We start from the raw sequence: 22,578 nt of genomic DNA, 5'->3' as shown, positions 1-22,578 counted from the left end.
TAGAACCAAAAGAAACTTCGATTGCATCTTAACCGTGTTTGTTTGAAGACCAAGACAGATGCTAAACTAGTATGTTTTAGTTCTTCCTGGAAACCAGGGATTAGGCAACTGATATTTTGGTAAACAAATAAATTATAATGTGAAAATGTTCAAATCAAGGTTACCTTATCTCCTGTAGAGAAACTGTAAGAAAGATCCCTATATTGGTTGGGAATTAGCAATAAATGACCCCTACCTACTTCCAATGCTGTGTTTCTAGCACACTAATGCCTACTGTTCATGTGAGACATTGTAGAGACACTTCCATAATATGAAGCAGCCTCAACCACCACAGACAAACCTCACTCTTTAAATCATTTTGAACCACAGCAGCCAAGAGGCAACTCTTGTTTTGGTTTGGTTTTGTTTTGTCTTACCTTGTATCTCACTCCCCCATCCAACTTCCTACTTTTCCCCTTCAATTACAAACTGCAGACTGGAAAAGCCCCTATTCCTTAATTTCAGCAAAATATGTATCCTTGTCTATGGATCCACAAAAGGAAGATATAGATGTAATTTCATTCTTGGTTTTCCATTAGTAATGTGTTCAATTAGGCAAGTAGCTCTGTTATTATCACCTTAAACTAGGCTGACTATTTTCTAGCTCAGCTTACCTCACTATAAAACAGTATGAGGTCAATACTAGATTACAGAATTTAATTAACTGCCTAAGATGAAAGCTTGGCAATCTCTTCTATTCTTTCTTTGCATAAAGAATAAGAAACCAAATTTTGCTTGGGGGCAAAATATACTAGCCTTGTGAAAAATGATTACTATACATAATTTATATCCTCATTGCCATGAACTATCCAACCCAGTGCATTTGCTGCCTTGATACTGATCATGAGCCATTAGCTGGGCTTGGGATTTGATTTGGTTTTTTCATTACTGCTCTCTGATTTATTGTTGCACACTATTCCCAGAATTCTGATTTCATTTGCTTTTACTGATAAGATGCATCTGCTAAAAAGTTCCAGCTTTGTGTCCTAAACTAAATGAGATCAGACAACTGGAAAGTAGTATGTATAAATTGTAACTTCCAGTTATTTTTTAAATTTTTCAACTACAGTTGACATACAATATTATATTAGTTTCAAGTGTACAACATAATTTCATGTATACAACGTAGACATTTAGGTAACTTACAAAGTAATCCCCCCAATAAGTCTAATACCCACATGACATCATACGTAGTTATTACAATATTATTGACTATATTCCCTATGCTGTACTTTACAGCCCCATGACCATTAAGTTTTAACTAGCAATTTGTATATCTTACTTAATCCCTTCCCTTTTTTCAACCATCCTCCCAACCCCATTCCCATCTAGGAACCATCAAAATGTTCTCTGTATCTATGAGTCTGTTTTCATTTTGTTTTTCTTGTTCCTTAGATTCCACATATAAATGAAATCATATGGTAGTTGTCTTTCTCTTTCTGACTTATTTCACTTAGCGTAATACCCTCTAGGTCCATCCATGTTGCTGCAAATGGCAAGATTTCATTTTTTATGGCTGAATAATATTCCATTGTATATGTGTTCTACATCTTCTTTATTCATTTGTCTATCGATGGACACTTAGGTTGCTTCCATAACTTGGTTATTGCAAAAAAAATGCTAAATGAACATAGGGGTACATATGTCTTCTCGAATTAGTGTTTTGGATTTCTTCGGATAAATACCCAAAAGTGGGACTGCTAGGTCACATGGTAGTTCTATTCTCAATTGTATAGACCTATTTCATGGATGTATTTCCTGACCACAGAAAAGGTTCAGTCTGGCTATAAATGAATCTTCAGTAGATGTCAGGATCTCCAGTCTTTGTGCAGCAAAAAATCTTTGCTTTGTTCTCAAACTATGCAGCTCTTCCCCATCACACACACTGAACCACTTATGTGTGAGCATTAATAAACAGGAATAAATTATTAGTAGCAACAGGCTCTGAGATCTTTAGTAAGTGTGAAATGTCAGGGGGGGATTTGTTACTTTTCTCCTCTTTAAATAATACATATCTAAGGATGAATTTTTTCAGCCTTAAAAATGAGAAGGGGGTTGAAATGATAGCTAAATCCTCTTTTAGTCTCTTGTGCCTCATTCCACCTCCCATAAATATCAGATGAGAGGCTGCATATTCTGGGGGAATGTAGGCCAGCTGCTATGACGCAGGAGGGAGATTTGAGGCTTTGAGATATAAATTTTTCAAAGAGCTAAAAGTAGATCCCAAGAACCTGTTTAACATGACTGTCTGCTTCAGCCTCAGACAGCACTTCCACTGTAATTATCTACTGTGAAACAAGATGGTGCTCATTTTGCCTCCTCAGTGGCTTCGCCTGGTTTGACAGGGTTGACTAGAACAAACAGGGCATTTTTTGTGCTTTTCTTGCTTCAAATTGTACTAATGGTGAACCATTTTTCTACAAACCTGGGATACTAAAGTTAAATCCTATTTCAACTGCCACATAGTTTCCACATCTAAACTGGAAAATTTTTGTAATGGCAAACACTAAATTAACAAAGTGGCTAACTCCTCAACTAAAGTGGTCTCCGTCAGTCTGTACCAATTTGCACAACAAAATTACTAAGAAGAAAACAAATTGTCAGTATAATTAAAAAACACTCTTCTTCAATTGCGAAAAAAGCTTGCCCCTAAAATGCCATATTTAAAGCTTCGTTTCTCACAGCACTCCCATAAAAGGGAAAACAGATTTCCCAATTTGTGAAAATCAGTGGTGCTTTCGGATAGCTGGTTAAGACTCTAACTGAAGAAACACAAAATCAGGAATAGTACTGAAACAGATGTGGGCTGGTCTTTACGCATCAATATGAGAAATAGCACTGCTTCCCAGCACTTACTGTGCTGGTTTCCTGCTATTTCTTAAGCCCAGCTTCCAACATAAAGCATAGAAAAGGACAAGATTGCAAATACATCGATGTTTAGAAATTTTATACTGTTCCACATCCAGTTTACATGGTACAGGCAGAGTTTGGGCGAGTTTAGTGTAATGCCTTGCATAATGTACTGAAAGATAAAGAGATTTGCTAAAGGCATATTATAAGGCAATATAATTAGAAGCCTCAAACACACTGCACTGCATCAAAAATCTCTTATTTCCTTATCATATACCTTTCTAGGTCTGTCTATGGCATAGTCAACTCTAAATTTATACCTAATGGCCCTGGCTATTCTTCCTTCCCTCACGTCATGTATCCCTAATTACTACAGTCATTTTGGAAATGCAGATTGTGTGAGTTCAAAAGTAGCAGAAGAAAAGTTAGAGAAAGCAGAAACAGCTTAGAAGATTAGATCTCAAGGACAAACTATCATAAATTCTTTTATATGGTCTTTTCATTTTTTCCAGAATGTCTTAAATTGCTCGTTTCATTGATACATTATTTTTTTTATTAAGTTTATTGGGGTAATATTGGTTAATACAATTATGTAATTTTCAGGTGTACATTATAGTTTGACAACTATATATTCTATTGTGTGATTACCACCCAAAGTCCAGTTTCCTTCAGCTACCATATATTTGATCCCCTTTACCTACTTCATCCTCCCCCTACTCCTTATATTTGCCCCGCTTTACCCCATCTACCTCTCCCCACCTCCCCAACCTTCTATCCTCTGGTAACCACTATTCCATTGTCCATGTTCCTAAGTCTCTGTTTGTCCTGTTCATTTGTTGTTTTAGGTTTATATCCCACATATAAGTGAAATCATGTGATTTTCAACTTTTTCAGTCTGGCTTATTTCACTTAGCATGATTATCTCAAGATCCAACCATGTTGTCGTAAATGCCAGTATTTCTTCTCTTCTTACGGCTGAGTAATATTCCATTGTATATATGTACCACAGCTTCTTTAGCCAATCATCTATCATAGGACACTTAGGTTGCTTCCATGTCCTGACCACTGTGAATGCTGTTATGAACATCGGTGTGCAAATATCTTTTTGGATATGGGTTTTCAAGTCTTTGGGGTAAATACCCAGCATAGGGATTGCTGGATCATGTGGTAGATCAATTCTCAGTTTTTGAGGAACCTCCATACTGTTTTCCATAGTGGCTGTACCAATTCGCAGTCCCACCAGCAGTGTATGAGGGTTCTTTTTTCTCCATATCTTCTCTATCTAACAGGTGTAAGATACCATCTTTACACCTGTTAGAATAGCTATAATCAACAGGACAATATTTGTTATTACTTGTCCCGTTGATTATAGCTATTCTAACAGGTGTAAGATGGTATCTCATTGCGGTTTTGATTTGCATTTTCCTAATAGCTAGCAATGTTGAGCATCTTTTCAGATGTGATACATTACTTTAGATGTCATCAATTCTAGATTTGAATTAATAAGCATTACTTGTTTAAAAAAAAAGAAAAAAGAAAAAACAGCTACCTCTAGGGAAATCACTACATGATGAAGAATTTAATCAGACTGCTTTCTACTCTAACACCTATCAGAGAACAGCTACAGAGGGGGGAAAAAGGATGACTGAGGCTTAATAATTTGGGAGTACTTTAGAACAATCTGGATAGGTAAAGTGGGCCCTTAGGAACTACATGGCATCCTACAAGCTCAAGCTCTATTTTTCTAAATGGCCAAGGTTGAATATGGAGGATACGCTGAATAATCAGTGATTAATACATCTTGTGGCAGAGTAACCTGATATGAGAACACTCTGATACTCCTATAAAATATAGGTGGATCCTCTAACTTTATCCAATTCTGAGTCATTAGTTTTCTTGGTACACCTAGGTAAAGGACAACTGTAGAGGCCACAGGACCATATGAGAGAGCTGGACTAGAAAGGTCAGAAATGTCAGTGGGCATTTAGTTTCCAGTGTCTAAAGCCCATAAATCTTAAAAGTTGGCATGCTCAGCCTCATTACACCATTGCTGCCTAGGTATCAATGCCCTAGAATTTTTCTACTGATAAGCAGGAAGAGCAGCAATAAAAAAATAATTTATTAATAATCATTAGAGTTTGCCATTTGATGCCTAGACCTCCACCTCTTCCACCCCACCCCAATCCATGACTTATATCCAGCTTGAAGGAGAAAAGGAAATTATACATCTTGAAAAGTTAAATGTCAAAGGATCTTCAGGAGGCACATAATCCAACTATCTAGACTGGGAGCTAAGAGCTACAGGGCCAGTTACCCCAGTATTAATCCGCTAAACGTCCACTATGCTACTTGAATATACCGAGCATCAATCCAGTAACTTTGAAGGCCACTACAGTTCATGGGACCTTTGGCAGCTGCATCAGTGGTGATGTTGGGTGGAAGGCAGCAGAAGCTATAACTGAACAAGCCCAGAGCTTCCCACATAACACCCATCTCATTGCTTGATCACCTAACGTCAAATACAGAGGCTAGAAAAAGTAGAACTAGTGAAAGGGAAGGTGAGGGCAAAACCCAATTCCTTTTTGTTTAATTTTGCCTAAAGTTATTCCCATCCTAGAAAGAAGGAAGAAAACTATTCCATATAAGAGGCCTCCTGCTCTTAGGAACCAATTATTCAAGTCAGCTCTGGTGGAAGAACCTGAACACCTTAACACCATAACAATTTCCAGGAAAATGTACTAGACAAAAACAAAAAACAAAAAAGGATATTGGGAAAAACCTGTTTGAAATTTAAGACTAGGCTGTGTATATAATGCGACAGGGTGGGAGGTGAGGAGATTAAAAGGCTCTGGATGGAAGGCAATAGATTCAAGAAGAATTCAAACATCCAACCTAGAGACAGCTAGCTAGATCCAAAGGTTTATAATTCAACTGAAGCTGAGGATCAGGAGGTGACAGAGTTCTTGGCCTAAAAAGCAGACCAGACAAAGCACAAATGATTACAATTATTAAAAGATTTCTCACAAAACCAGGGATAGCATAAACCAGGGCAAAGAACAAGCCAGGCTGAGGTGTGGCTGAACCATGCTCAGTAGAAAGACAGTCTAACAGAGAGGGATAGCCAAGAACTTCAATTGTTTCTCTACCTTATAGAGATCTTTTCCCTGTGTCCTCCCCACTGCCCTCTACCGAGTAATTTTGCCTGAGTGTATTTCAACTGCCTGTGATAAAGGCAAACAAGAGAGATGAGAGAGGAGAAAGGAGCTGTCAAATTTTAGAGTATCTATGAATACTTGGAGAGTTTGGTTAAAATTAAGGCTCCCAGGCTCAGCCCCAAGAGTTTCTAACACAGGCAGTTCTAGATCACACTTGGGCAAACACTGAATGATTATGGGGACAATAAAAAGGGTAATTTACCAGCTAACGCAGCAGCCTCAGATTCATTCTACCAGTGTAAAAGATGACTGCACACTCAGTAATCCTCAGAGAGGTTACTGCAGAGGACCTCCACAGAACTTCCCACATTACATTTATGGGGGAGTATGACTCCAACATGGACTGCTCTTCAATTAGGACAGTCACCTTGTAGCTCAGTTAATCACAGACAGCCAAGTGCCCCTCCACGCCCAACAATGAATATTTTTAAAAAATGACCTATCTTACTGAAAACTTTGTAAAACTGTACAAATATATCATGAGCTAACAGATTCCAACACTTTTGGTTTTGCTTGTATAAGTTTTCTTCCCAGGTACCTTTATTTTTATTTGAAGGAAAACCCTGGCGATATGACAGAACAGAGAGGCCAGCTTGCAGGCTGCTCATCAAAACTTAACAGAAATAAAAGCTTAGTAATAACCTGCCAGGGAAGTAGTTATTGTCTCTCTACCAAGTCAGCGTATTATCATATAGCTTTGTTAGAGCTAAAATAATCTTTGAAGGTGGAAAAAATATCTGTGAATAAAGAAACCAAGTCCTTCCAACAGTGAGAAGTGGTAGTCTGAAAAGGAAGAGTCTGCTCAATTCTTTCAGTCTGAAAAGCAAGGAACTACTACCCAAATGGCATAAATAGTGACAGAAGTCCCGGATATCCTAGAGTCTTAAGCTGAGACTACAGATGGGCTGGTAGAGAAACTCTGAACACTCCTGAATTCTTGTCTGAGGAGCTCAACCACTCTAGAGCCTTGAGCGAATCACTGAACCTCTGAGGCTCATTTTACAATGTGTAAAACAATAATATTCACTCCTGGTGTGTAAAAAATGGTAATATTCCCTCTTATCCCTCCTCATAGGAAGTGGTAAGGTTTGAATGACAGAAAACATTCTGTAAAATGTTAGTCAATAAACATATATTTTTATCACCATAATTACATAATTACTATTCCTTTAAGCTTTTAAAATTTTGAAGAGCAAGTAATTGCTCTCCCCATTAATGACCTACTCATTGTTCTTTAAGTTACTACACTAAAGAAATCTGTTAGTGTCAATGAAATTGATCAGTACTTAGTAATCAAATATAGGAGAGGAGGAGTATTTGTGCCTAAGGAATCTAAATTTCAAATATCATTTTCTTTTAATCACACATTTTTCTAAAACAAAGAACAGAAATCACTATGAAGTACAATTTTTTTTTAATTTATTTATTTAAATTAGTTTCAAGCATACAGTACATTGGTTAGATATCTATATAGTTTGTAAAACGATCCCCCGCAATTGCTCCCTCCCTCCCCTGGCCCTCCACCTAGCCAATGTATTAATGCTAACTGCATTCCCTATGTTGTGCTCCCCATCCCCGTAACCATGTACTTCTTTAGCTCTTCACCCCATTCTCCCAGCCCCACAAAATCTTCTCCCCTCTGTCCATCACCACATGTCCACTATATTTGTGAGTCTGTTTTTGATTAGTTTTGTTCTTTTTATTCCTTAGATTCTGCATATAAGTAAAATCATATATTGTTTATCTTTCTCTGTCTGACTTAAATGCCGTCTAGGTTCATCAAAGCAATATCTTTTTCCATCCTCTTCCTTTTCATATGTAGGGGTCTTGTTTTCTTATCCTTTCAGCCACTCTATCTTTTGGTTGATGCACTTAATTCTTTTCCATTTAAGGTGCTTATTGATAGGAATGTAGTTGTTACCATCCTGTATTTCTGTTTTTGATACATGTTTTTCTTCTTAAAGAAATCCCTCCAATATTTCCTGTAATACTGGCTTGGTGGTGATAAATTCCTTTATCTTATTTTTGTCTGGGAAGCTCTTTATCTATCCTTCAACTCTAAATGATAGCTTTGCTGTATAAATTATTCTTGGTTGTAGATCCTGGGTCTTCTTCCTGTCAAATATATTTTGCCAAGCCCTTCTGTCCTGCATAGTTTCTTTTGAGAAATCAGCTGCCAGTCATATGGGAGTTCCCTTATAAGTAATTCTCTGTTTTTCTCTTGCTGCTTTTAATATTCTTTCGTTGTATTTAACCTTTGGCATTTTAATTACGATGTGTCTTGGTGTAGGCCTCTTTGGAACCCTGATTTGGGGGAATCTCTAGCTTCCTGGGGTTTTATGTCCATTTCCTTCAGCAGGTTAGGAAGTTTTCCATCATTATTTCTTCAAACTGCTGTTCAACATCTTGATTTTCTCCAGTTACACTGATCAGACAGATACTTGGACCCTTAATAGTGTTCCATATGCTCCTTAAATTCTTTTTATAGTCTTGGCATCTTATTTCTTGCCATTCTGATTGAGTGTCCTTGGCTTTCCCATCCTCTAGATAGATCATTTGATCCTTTTCTTTGTTCACTTTGTTCATTTCTTTTTTTATTCCATTTAATATACTTCTCATCTCAGATGTGTTCTTCATTTCAGACTGGTTCCCTTTTATAATTTCCATTTCCATTCCCATGTTTTTTATCTTTGTTGACGTTCTCACTGAATTTATCTACACTTCCCAAAAGTTCATTGAGCATCTTTATAACCAGTGTTCTCAACTCTGCATCTGTTAGATTACTTGACTCCACTATATCTGGATCTCTGTTCTCTTCTCTCATATGGTTTCTGCTTGTCGTCCCATTTTGCCTGCCTTTCTTATTTCTATGTATTAAGCAAAGCTCCTAAGTGTCCTGGTCTTATTAGTGTGGATTTGTGAAGTAGGTGTCCAGTGGCACAGTCCTGAGAGGGGTTCAGCTGCAGGCCAAACTTAGCCCAAGCCTCTACCCCTCCAGAGCCACCCTTTAAGATGCAGCAAGCAATCCACAGATGCTGTGCTTATAGTTGCCTCAAAAGGCCACATCAGAAATTGAGGCCAGCTGGTTCCAGTGTGAGTCTAGGTGCTGCTTAGCAAGGAGCACCTGACTGGCCGAGGACATACCTGGATGTGGCTTGGGTGGGGCCATAAGTAGGGGGAGGTAGGACTTCGGGGACTCCTCTGGGTGGAGCAACCTCTGTTATCCAGTCTAATGACCTCAGAACAATGGTGGCGCTGTGTCCATCCACTGGGAGAGGGGAGGGCTCAACAAGGAACAATTGATACCACCGGCACTTCTGTACAGAGCGAGTCTCGCCTAGGCCCTGACTCTAACAATGTCTCCCTGTAAGTCCCCGATGCCCCCCGCACGCAGCAAAACGGGCACTGGTGCTCAGAGCAAGCAGGTCCGTCACTGCGAAAATCCGCTCGTGGACGCGGCCCCTTTAAGAGGCATCTGCTACTGCCGCAGCCTCCGTCTCAGCAGCTCGGGATCGGGCAGCCCGCATCCTCACTCCATCCTACCTTCTGCGGTTGCAGGGTGATTGCTTGGATTTCTCCCTCGTATGGCTTGTTTCTCTAGATCCCAGATGATTTTACCTTGCTGCTTTGATATGGTCGCCAGAGGGATGAACAGAGCCTCTATCATCTACGTCATTTTTTTCCCTCCCTGAGTACAATATTTTTAGTCATTGCAGAGAATGATTACACAAGAAATGGCTGGTCATCCAATTTACATGAAAGAGAATATATAAGTTTTCAAAGTCTGGCAAAGATGAAAGGAAAAGACCAGTATTCCTTAGAAGAATTAGCATAGCTGCACTCAGAGCTAGACTGGAAGTGCAGCCTCGCTCCTTACCCAAGCCCTAATATAGGGCAGGCCTCTAGCCGGGTCCCCAGGAGAATGAATTGTCCCACTGGAGTTTACCTCCTTCCCTGAGCCTTACAGGCCCTTGAAAGGACAGATTAAAGTGTTTACCTTCTGGGGCAGGCAAGGGTGGTTAGTGAAGTCCCATTTGTTCTTGAGCTGTGAAATAGGAGCCCTTCACTGTCAGAGGGAGAATAAAGGGAGAATCAGGGATACGCTAGGACTGAACAGCCACCCATCCTTCCTCTTGCGGCTTAAACACCTACACCCACCTCCAGCCTCGACTCTCCCCTCTGCCCAGACCACTCCAGGTGACAAACCCTCAGAAAGTCTCAACCCACTGTTGCAAAATTACCTCACAATTCCTCAGGTACCATTTGTGGGAAATGAATTCCATCCAAAGTCATATTCACACAGCATGAAATAGGAACAGGAAAAATAATAGTGCTACCTCTCAAAGAGCAAGTCAGATCAGAGGTCTCTAGAGAGTATTTACATTAAATACAAAGCTGGCTAGATGACAGGACTGATCTGTTGTGGCAATTCACATCTTTCTGTTGTCATGCCCTTTTTAAAAATTGGCATACCATGCACACAATGTGATAATCAGTGTGAGAATTCAAAAGAAAAAAGCAAGGGGTTCAGAACAGCAAGGAAAGGATGACCTCCACAGGGTCTCATACCTCAGTCTTTGTTTGCCCAGGTCCAGACTTCGCATCTCAGTCTGGAAGCCTCTGGAACACTGTTAGTTGCCATATTCGAAGTAGACCCTTCTGTCAGGGGGCAAATTCACCCAATCATAACTCATAAGATCTACATGTGATCGCATAGACAGAGAGAGAGACAGACGGACAGACAGACAATGTATTAATTAACAAGGAATACTCTATCAAAGAGCCTGGAAGCCTTTAACATGGAGGCAAGTGCATTTTCTTCCTGTAGGCATATCACATGGAAACTAAATAATAGAAATAGTAAGGAAAGCTGCCATTTCTGCTTATTCTTTTATTCTGATTACAAAGTTTTACTTTTGAGAACTACTCACTCCCCATTAAGAGAATCTATGGCTTAGATGTTTGGATGGGCATTTGCCCCAGTTCTGGCCAGTCCCAGGGTTGAAATTGCCCCCAATAATTAGTGGGATTGCCAGCCTATAAGGTTATGAACTGGGAGAGGCAGAAAGCCATCTCAAGGAAAAGAGCACTGACTAAAAATTAAGCCAAACAGCTGAACAGAATGAAGAGATGGAGAGAGCCACTGCCTGACAATATCATTTAACATCAGAGTCAAGCCATGCCTGAGACCAGGATACCCCTTGAACTTTGAGAGACAATAAATTCCTTTCTTTGCTTAAGCCACTTTGAGGTGGATTTCCCTCTTGCAAACAAAAAAGAAGTCTTGTTTAATACATATGAGTTTTGACAAAGAAAATGGAATTGGACTGAGAGTTTATAAGATGACTTGAATGTTTAATCACCATTAGTTTAAAGTAGCTTAATGCATCCATATCTACACCAGAGAAGGCTAGAGTTCATGCCTGCAACACCTGACCAACCCCACTTGCACTGACACATGCTTACACCATGCTCACACATTCACTCCACCTGGCAAGCATACAGTCATTCTGTCTCTGCTCCATTTAACTCTCAGAGGGAAATCATATATCCCTTAGTCTCAAGTTCTTAAGGGGGATCCCAAGTACAGAAAGTAATCAAAAGCCACTTAATAGATTATTAAATTCTACAGAATCCAACAGAATTCATAACTCCTCCACGTTAAATACTATGAATTCCTTCCAGTGAATTCCAGCATCAAAAAAATCATCTGCTGTAGCAAAATGACATACTCAACAGTTTCCAACTATCGGAATTTATTAATGATATTTTCAATTATGGAGAACATAGAGCTTTTATACTTTGACTAAGGTGGGTTCTTTAAACCCATATTAGATAATAAGTTGTTTACACTCACTGCTATAAGAAATTCACAGGACAAGAATAAAGTGTTCATCTTTGTAAGTTTAGCTCCTATTATAGCTACCTTTTATGCAAATAGAGGTGCAGTGTATTACTTTCTTCTTCCTTTCAGACACAAATCCTGCCCACGGTTAGATTCTCTGAGGACCTTGCCCCAGCGCCACTTCCCAGCTCCTTTTCCTAATTAACCCATGCCACAAAGAGAAGCAAATGGTTGTTTTCTCAAGCTGTTGTCATTATTCGTTGACATGTCTCCTCCACCAGACTCAGCAGTTTAGATGACTTGATGACTAGTCTAGCACACTGTCTAGCAGATGCTCTATAAAATTAGTTTTGTGGATTTAATTAACTATACTTGTCAGATGTTACCAGAATATCTGGTTTATGACCTTTATGTTACTGTTTGGATTTAAGCATCAAGGAAGGTAGTGGAGAGGAGTCTTACAAGCTTGGCGTCTGCCCTCCTCCAAGAACAAAGTGTCTTGTGCACAAGTTTTCAACCTTTGTAAAATTTTACTCTGCAACCCTGGCTACTGGCCCGGGTTGGGGCCCGACCTAAAGATGTCAGCTCTAGGCTGGACATGAGAAAGACCATTGACCTCGAGGTGACCAGGCATAAGAGCTGGACCCAAGGAAGGATAAAATGTACCGAACAATGATGAAGCAACTCACTAAGATCCTTTCTCAGGATATTTTAATACAACGTGTACAGAGAGAACTCTCATGTAGTAGAACAGAAAAAAATTAAGAGAAGGTAAAAATTGAAACTCGAAAGCAGAAGCCAAGAATACTCAAAAGCTATAAGGACTCTGGGGGAAAGGAAGTAAGTATATAAGAGGAAGAGAACAGATGGAGTAGACACAGCAAGAAGCTGAGATAAGTACCAGGAAAGTACTACAGCTATTGTTCTGTGGTCTGAAATTTCCTTTACAACACAGTATAAAGAGTCAGTTAATCAAAAGACCACATGAAGAGACAGCTACTATAAGTTTTTCAGCTATCTTTACTTCTAATAAAGAGCTAAAGTTGTCAGTTATTAAGTAGACATTAGCTATACATTTATATTGTTGAAATTTGAGATGTTCAAGACTTGTGAATTGGCTAGAAATACTTTAGGGGTACCCCACCACTCCATGCAAGTATATAACCTAGCATGTTCACAAGGCAGGGTAGACTCAGGAATAAGGCTCCAGGCTGGCTTCTGCACTCAGGCACAGTTAATTTGGACCATTTTGGTGGTCCAAAGCCAACACTAAGTTGAACTGAATCCTGCCTTCACAATGTTGTCATATTTGCCTCAAGGAAACACCTTAAGAAAAGCAAAAAATGTCTAGAAGAGCAGAGGCACAGACATTATTAAATTTACCAAATAGGTTGTATGTATATTTTTATGCCCTCTTACAAAAAAAAAAAAAAAAAAAACACATTATTTTCATAACTGGGGGTGGGGAACTGGTGGGAAAACCTATAGCCCTCACTTTCCTCTAATTACTGGGGTATATTAGTTGGGGTTATAGATGCAGGTGCTATTACGCAGTAACTGAAAAATAAAATGGCTTGAACAAGAGCCCTATTTATGTCTTAACATTCCATAGTCCAGAGGTTACCAGTCTAGGCAGGAAGAGCTTACATTTCTAGTTCCAGATGGCTATTTCATGTCTCACCATCTCCCAGTCAGAAAAAGAAATGGAAGGCACACCGTCCCCCCATTGGCTAGTTTTTATCACATGATCATGCCTAGCTTCAAGGGCAGCAAGAAAACTAATTTCTATACCAGCAACTGAAGGACAATTAAGTAGGATCATACTGTCAAACATCACATGGGGTCTTCTTCCCTGTGCAGCTCCCATCATCTGAGGGAACTTGAATGAGGGCTATTCTTCACAATGTGGCTACATTTAATCCAGGAATGCAACTCATTACTTAAATAACGCCAATAATAAATCCACTGTGAAGTCACTACATGAAAGAGACAGATGTTTACAAAAAAGAAAGAAAAAAATAGTCAGGGATCTGAAAAATAATTAGATAACCACTATATTAAACAAAAGCTAGCTGACCTGAGAATAAACCACATTCTTGCTCCTAGCTTTCTTCAATCACCTTAATTAGAGATTCCTAAGTCACATGGGAAAAGTAGCTGTCACTGCTCTACTTTGAAAAACCCCAAAACTGGTCATTGTAATAAATAAAACCACTGATTAAGAGAACAAGTAAAATCTTTATTAGTCTTCCAAGCTGCATTACTCTGCTACAGCTGCCTTATCAACTACCGCAAACTGGGTGGCTTTAAGTAACAAAAATTATTTCACAGTGCTAGAGGAGAGAAGTCCACAGTCAAGGTTTCAGCAGGGTTGGTTCCTCCTGAGGGGTATGAGAGAAGGATCTGTTTTAGGCCTCTCTCCTTGGCTTGTAGATGGCCATCTTCTTATGTCTCATCACAATGTCTTTCCTTGGTGTCAAAACTTCCCCTTTTTATAAGGACCCAAGTTATACTGGATTAAGGTCTACCCTAACCACTTCGGTTTAACTTGACCTCTGTAAAGACTCTGTCTCAAAATAAGTTCACATTCTGCAGTACTGGGGGTTAGGACTTCAACATGTAAATTTGGGGGAGACATGATTCAACCCATAACACAAACATACAAGCTCATCTGAGACAAAGATTGCATACTCACATACTCATCACATCTTAATTAAAGATTTTTTATTGGAAAATATAACAGATACAGAAAATGCGTAGGACATAAATACACAGTATAATAAATAATTATAATGTGAACACCTGTGTAACTGCCATTTGGGTCAAAAAAGAGAGCAGTATCCATAGCCAGGAGCCCCTGTGTGCCCCTTTCAATCAGAAATCCTTCTTCCTCTAGGAGGTACCACCATCATTACTTCTAGGAAAATGACTTTGTTTCCTTCATAGTTCTACCGCTTCTGAATATGTCCCAAAACAATATAGTTTGGTTTTATCTGTTTTTAAACTGCATGTGAGTGGAATTATATTGTAATATATTATTTGGGATCTTCTATCCCTCAACATGTTTGTAAGATTTATCCATATGTTTACATTTTTTAATGATTCCAAAGAACATTTCATTAACCTAAAGCCAATTTCACTGGTCAAAACTATATCTTCTCTGATATTTATTATCCTCAATCTTTTTTAACATTCCCACATCCTTCAAAGTCTATATCAAAGTCATATCAATACATAGAAACTACTCTAAAATCTACTTTTATGGCCATTTTCTTTACAAAAAAGCACTTTTTGGTTAAAGCTTCTATGTAGACAGATTATAATAGAAGCAATTTCTTCAGCATTGCTTCCACAGACATTTTCCCAGAAAAACTGAACAAGAAACGATACTTGTAGGAAAGTACCAGTTGGCCTGGTATGTTTCCGGCAATGCTATAATATTCTAGGTTGAACTGGTCCATGGGCTATTTCTCACGAAGTATGTGAATCACCAGGTAAAGGTAAGAGAAGACATGATTCAGTGGTTTGGAGGGAAAGTCATTTGTCAAGGTCTAGCTGACACGCTACACTGATGAGCACAGAGCCTTAAAGGAAAGAGTACGATGTAACCTACTAGGCTACACTGATCTAGGAGGCTTGCCTAAACTTTGTTGTTTTCAAAGGTCATAGAAGATTTGCTCCTTTGTCAATTCTATTAGAGATCTGCTTAACTGAACAGTCTCAGTTTTCTGACCTTGTCTACCTGCTTACCTTCCTAATATGTATTTCGGTCCACAATCTCGGGCTGGAATCTGACACTAGTTTAGTTAACTCATCCACTGGTTAAGGCCCTTGCCATGTGCAGGTGGGCTGACCTCATATTCTTCACTCAATATTATAAACTTAGATCCTAACTCCTGCTTAGAAGTCTCCATTCATACTTCATTTCCTGGTCTTTATTTTCCAATCCCAACTTAAATTAAAGTTATAACAGTGATGTGATTCCCCCACAAAATTAAGCACAGTTGGGAAGTTGTTTTCTCTGTCATTCTAGGTGTATCTCTATGAAGTAGAAATGAGCTAAATAAAAAGAGAAATTCAGAAATTACTACAGACATACAATTTTCACTGAAAGTTATTTAAATAATAAAATAACTGTTGAAGGGGTTTAGAATAGGCCCTCAAGATGTGCCACTTAGGCACATAAACTATTTGGAGCTGAAGGCAAACCTTGTTTGCCTCTTATTTACTAAATACCTGACGTGATGCCTCTTACTTACTAAATACTGGACGCCTTGCACTACAGGCCTTGGGAGCTCACTTGCATCACCACCTCCTAAAATGAGACAGAATTGTTTAACTGCACTGACCTATTCTCAAATCTAAAACTGGTTTTAAAAGAAGGTACACCCTGTCCTTGAGGAGATGCAAGAAACTAATATTTCATCCTCAAACGATAAGAATTACAAGATATAGTCAGGTTGATGTAAGAGTACCAGTGAGAAATATTTAGTTGTAAATAAGAATTGAGTATTTACGATCAAAGAAGGCTTCTTGGTAGATGAGATGCTGTACGATCAGGTTTGTGCCAGACATATTTTATCTCCCAAAGTAACCCTCAAGCCCTCAGCTTCCTGGAACTCCTAGATTTTTTCTAGGCAGCTCTCTGGTCCACTTCCGTGACAACTATTTCTTACTTTGTCCACTCTTCTCCAAATTTCCAGACAGCCTCCATCTGTCTCGCTCACAGAAGATGATCTAACCTTCAACTCCAGAGGAACAGGAAATACTGTTCATTAGCAGAGAAGCCTTAATATTAAAAAATGAAGCACAGAGCACAGAGGATGGTACAAAATACTTTTTATTATTCCCTACATCACCATCTCCTAACATGATCACTTTGAGAGACATAGAGAAGTCCTTCCTCTCTTCTGCTTCTCATCAGTTCCTTTATTGTCTTAACTCCTTGGCCGAAGCCCTAAGCTCCCTCTCATCTTCCTCTGCTGCTGGCCCAGAGTCTCCATCATTTGATTCCACTGCATTTTTCCTTCAGTGGAGCAGGATGAAGGTGAAGGGGTGGATATCTCTTGCTCAGAGAATCAGGAGAAAGGAACTCTCAGGTCCAGCCTGAAATTAAAGTATCTCAGCATAACTCTAGAACCCAGAAACATATCCAAATATGCATCCCACCTTATCAAAACTGTTTCCATTAACCTGGCTTGTTTACAAGCCCCAGAAAAGTTGGGTCTGGTGGAGCTAAAGGGAAGAAAATCCCATCCTTTCTCACTGGCTTTTATGTTTTACTATAATTGCTTTCTAGGAGTCAAATTTAGATAAGCTAGAAGCTAACAATTGTTTTTGCAAGTCATGAGAAATGCATTTCACATGTAAACAACAGTTCTTCTTCAGAAGCACAATTCAAATTCTGCTCACAGTTTAAGTTACATGCAATAATTCTACTACATCTGGAAGAGGTTTTGGAATCCAGTTAATCGAAGTTGTGGATTAGCCAACAAAAGTCAAAAATGTAAGTCTATAACTCCCCTATAAACTGAAAGTACTGCAACTCTCAAGGTCATTCATTCATTCAGCAAATATGTATGAAGCATTTATCATATGCCAGATAATGCATTAGGCTCTGAGCACACAGTACAGAATAAAAGCAATATGCCCATTGCTTAGAGACTATTGAGGAGACAGACAATAAACAAGTAAACAGAACATTATAAATGGTAATTGATGTTTGCATTACACCTTGCAACAAAATTATTCTCATAAGCACTACCCAATTGCCATCTTAGTTATTAGCAGGATGAAGCAGTTACCAAAAAAACATGGTAGAAAATTGCACCAAATTGTTGGTATAGGAGACATCTGCACTTAAACTGATTTGCAAAATAACTGTCTGGAGAAGTTTTCAGGCTGATAACACACTAGACCAAAGGGGCCTCTTATAGCACTTTATATGCAATCAAATTGATGCCCCATATACTACATGAGTTTTTAACCAAAGACACCATTAACTTATGCCATCAACAATATCCAACCTACACAAGACTCCAGAGTGCCATTTCCATATAACCAATAAAGTCTCTTCAGTCAGTAACCTCAACATCTCACTCAAATGACTCAGCCCCAAGTGGCACAGAAGCTAAGGCGCTATTCAGCAGGAAGGGTATCTCCCAGACATCTCAGACGGAAATGGAGGGAATTTCTGCTTAAAAAAAAAAAAAAAAAAGATTTCTGAATGACAGTGGCAGAAAACAAGCAACTCCTGATTTCCATTCATTGGCTCATTGTTTTGTCAGTGTCATTTTCACAGTCCTAAAAACTCAACAAATGGCTCAATGACCTATCAAAAAACTGGAGAAACATCTCCTAGGTCTCATTTGAAACCCTGAGACCTAAATGAATGAGGGGGATAGTCAGACAGGTGAATTTTATCCACTTACCCAAAATATGTGAACCCCCACCCTCCCACCCCTGCCTCAAATCTGAGCTTTGCACACAAAAGAAAGCAAACTACTCTCTCATGTTGCTTTCTAAGGCTGTGGGGAGCCCCTCTATGCCACTACTTCCTTTCTAGTACCAATTCCACTTTAATCCCCATCAACTATACTTCAGCATACAGTGTCTTTGGAGCACTTTGATCCTCAAATATGATGTCAGGCGTTGGAGAAATTAAGCCTAAAAGAACAACAAGCAATAGGCTCTATGATGCGCAAAACTGCTGTGTTGGAAATTACTTGCACTATTTTCAGATCATCCAGGAATAAATTCTCACCTTTATAAAATGAAAACAAGGACAAGAGATCAGAAAATCCCTGTTTTGAACAAAAGATCCATAAACGGTAAAGGCCACAGTGACACAGTGCACAGCATTTAGCCCTCCAGGTTAAAAGGCCAAAAAAATATATAATAAAACCTACAAGGTAAACCCAGAATAAAGACACCAAGAATAGTTGGATAAATATGGCCTACATCAGAAATGAACAGATTTCCCCATGAGTAAGACTAAGAAGAAAAAAACAAGCATAAGTCTAATCAAAACATTTATTGCATAAAAGATACAAGTTAGATAAAAATTATATTAGATAGTAAGAGTGTACTTCAGATGGGGAAAGGAAGGACTGGATAACAAAATAAAAAGGAGGAGGAGGGGAAAAAAAGAAGCAACAGCAGCAGCAGCAGCACAGAGGCTATGATTAAATACTTGGAAAGAAGGAAAGAAAATTCACAGGCCCCTTGAAATTAAACTCCAAAAAGATTAAAGAGTTAAAAAAATTTTTAAAGAAAAGATGTCATGTCATTTACTTTAACCATACTGCTTAAATGGCATTAGGGGTTTTCCATTGTTCTTACAATAAAAACTCAAAATCCACAATAAGACCTACAAGTCTATACATGGTCTGGTTTCAAAATTCCTCTCCAGGCTTAATCTTGCCATATTCACTCCTCATCTTGATTTCTGTACATTAGCCACAATGGCCTCTGCCAGGATCTGAAATGCACAACTCTACCACCTCGTTATTGTGATATAGCTACAATCTTCCTTCAGGGTTTAAGTTCAAGGTCACTTCCTTAGGAAAGATATTCTGGACCTTCCCAAGTACGTCAGTCATTCTCATTAGACATATTTTTATATTACTGTTTACCTCACCATCATAACACTTGCCACAGTTTTAATTTTATTTGTGCAAATTTTAAAGAAATTAATAGTTATTTTCTATCAGACTAAAGCTCCAAATGGGTAAGGATCATTACTTTTTGTGTCACAACTGACTTGACATTGCCATATAACAGACAATAAATACCTGCGTAATTAAAATATGTAAATAAACAAGTGAACTAAAACATATATGATCGTAATTTTGAAGTGATGCAGATCCTAAGCATAACACAGAGGTACAAACCATACAGGAAAAAAACTGATGAATTTGACTACCAAAAAAATTAAAATCTCTATCAAAAACATTATGAAAAAACTTAAAAATATTTACAATATCCCTGATTCAGAGTTGATAGCCTTAAAACGTAAATTGCTTTTCACAAATAAATAACCCGCCCCCCCTCCGCCCCCCTCAAAATGCGCAAAGGATAAAGACAAGAAGTCAGAATAGTATAGTTTCTGTCTACGGCCATGCAATCCTGAACAAGCCCGATCCCGTCTGATCTCGGAAGCTAGGCAGGGTCGGGCCTGGTTAGTACTTGGATGGGAGACCACCTAGGAAGACCAGGTGCTGTAGGCATAAAAATTAAAAAATTAAGGGATTGTAAGCTGACAAAGTCCTTGCAATCTGTGTGGTCAACCAAGGGTTGCCTCACCTAAAAAAAAAAAAAAAAGTATAGTTTCTAAACATAAAAGTTCAGTATCATTAGAAAATTTTTAAAGTTTTACACAAAAATAACATTTTTACCTACCAAATTAATAATTTTTTAAATTATATTGTCAGTGTTAGGAGGAGTACCAAATTTCATATATTCCAAGTGGGAATACAAATTTGTAGAAGCTTCCCAGAGGGCAGTTTTGTACTATGTACAAAAGTGAATACTGTCTTTGATTCCACAATTCCTCTTCCAGGAAAACAGTATTCACTGGAGAATTATTTATAAATAATGAAACACTACAACAGTGGGATACTACTATACACGTATTAGAGTGGCCAAAATCCAGAACACTGACAACACCAACTGCTGGTGAGGATGTGGTGCAACAGGAACTCTCATTCATTGCTGGTGGGAATGCATAAAGGTACAGCCACTTTGGAAGACAGTTCTGTGGTTTCTGAAGAAACATACTCTTACCATACAGTCCAGCGATCGTGCTCCTTGGTATTTATCCAAAACAGTTGAGAACTTATGTCTACACAAAAACCATGACACAGATGTTTATGCAGCTTTATTCATAATGCCAAAACTTGGAAGCAAGCAAAATGCCCTTCAGTAGATGAATGGATAAAAAAATTGTGGTACATCCAGACAACAAAACACTATTCAGAGCTAAAAAGGAGTGAGCTGTCAAGCCACAAAAAGTCACAGAGGAACCTTAAATACATATAACTATGTGAAAGAAGCCAAACTGAAAAGGCTACATGCTGTATGATTCCAACTACATGACATTCTGGAAAAGGCTAAACTATAAAAACAGTACAAAGATCAGTGGCTGAGAGAGGTGACACTGGGGAGGGGAGAGATGAATAAGCAGAGCATAGAGAATTTTTAGGGCAGCGAAAATACTCTGTATAATATTATAGTGATGGATATGTCATTAGACATTTGTCCAAACCCACTGAATGTATACCAAGAGTAAACCCTTAGGTAAGTATGAACTTTGGATGATTACGATGTGTCGATACAGGCTCATCCTTGGAAAAAAAAAAAGAAAAAGAAAAAGAAAGGAAAAAAAAAGCACCATTCTGAGCAGTGATGTCGGTAATGAGGAAGGTTATGCATGTGTGGTAGCAGATGCTATATGAGAAATCTCTTAACCTTTCTCTCAATTTTATTGTAAACTAAAACTGCTCTTAAAAAATAAAATCTTAAAAAAAAAAAAAGACTGAAAACGCAAATATCTAACAATAGGGAAAACAAAATTTTAGAATGTACATAAAGTTCCAATAATATCATGTGTCATAAGAACATTCAATGACATGGGAAAATATTAACAATATAATAAATGGAAAGCGTGGGTTTCAAAGCAGTATGGTTTTGGTTTCCTTGTGGAAAACATACGTACATGGGGAAACAGAAAGAAGACTAAATGTTAACATCAGTTATTATTAGGTAGAGAGTTTGTGGTGATTTTTGTTTTCCTTGTTTTGTCTTACATTTCCTACAATGAATATTTCTATCCTGTACTCAGAGAGAAATTAATAACAAAAAATACTACCTGACAATATTTTAATATATGCTTACTATATGCCAAGCACTATTCTAAGCACTTTACATATATTACTTAATTACCTCATTACTATGAGGCTGGTAGTAAGCTTACGAAGTAGGTATTATTATCTCCATTTCATAAATTACTAAATGTAACTTAAAAAAAAATTTTTTTTTTCATTTGGTAACCTTCTCAAATCTGATTAAAGTTAATTGTCTAAAATTTTCCAAATAGCAACCACTTAAAGTTAAAAGTAGTCAAGGCATTCTGTTTACATCTAAAATCAGAGCCTCCAACCTCAGATTTGGCTACGGTCTCAGATTCAGGGAGAGAAAGTAGGAAGGGGAAAGGTTATAACCAAATATTTGCAGTGAGAACATTGATAAATTAGAAATTTTGTGCCATATCTCCTAGTTTCCCAATGTAAGCAGAGTTCTGAATTTGGCTATAGAGCCTTCCATTAACTTCTATATCCTTTCTCAATTGTGAAGAAAAATTTCCTTTCCAAGGGATCATATGAGCACACTTTTTGAAACCAAGCGTTGCATTTTATAGTCTTCCTCATGGAAAAGAATTCCACATACTGCAACCATTCAAACACAATTAACTCACCAAAGCTCTTTTCACCACAAGTTAATATTATTGTTTCACACATACCTTCTCTTTTTCTTGCTTCTGATTACATGTTGGCATATCCTCTTCATAGTCTAAACTTTCTGGACATGTAATCTCTGCTGGCTATGATCCAGCTGATGAATCTGCCAGGT

The 22,578-nt window shown here is 38.3% G+C and overlaps 1 pseudogene; it reads left to right on the top strand.

The window, feature by feature from the left end:
* The first annotated feature begins 20,058 nt into the window (after nt 1–20,058).
* On the top strand, nt 20,059–20,177 carry LOC111745117 (annotated as a pseudogene).
* Nucleotides 20,178–22,578: the final 2,401 nt, after the last annotated feature.

This window comes from Pteropus vampyrus, unplaced genomic scaffold (genome assembly GCF_000151845.1).
Source record: "Pteropus vampyrus isolate Shadow unplaced genomic scaffold, Pvam_2.0 Scaffold146, whole genome shotgun sequence".
NCBI lineage: Eukaryota > Metazoa > Chordata > Mammalia > Chiroptera > Pteropodidae > Pteropus > Pteropus vampyrus.
This window is presented reverse-complemented; position numbering and strand designations above follow the sequence as displayed.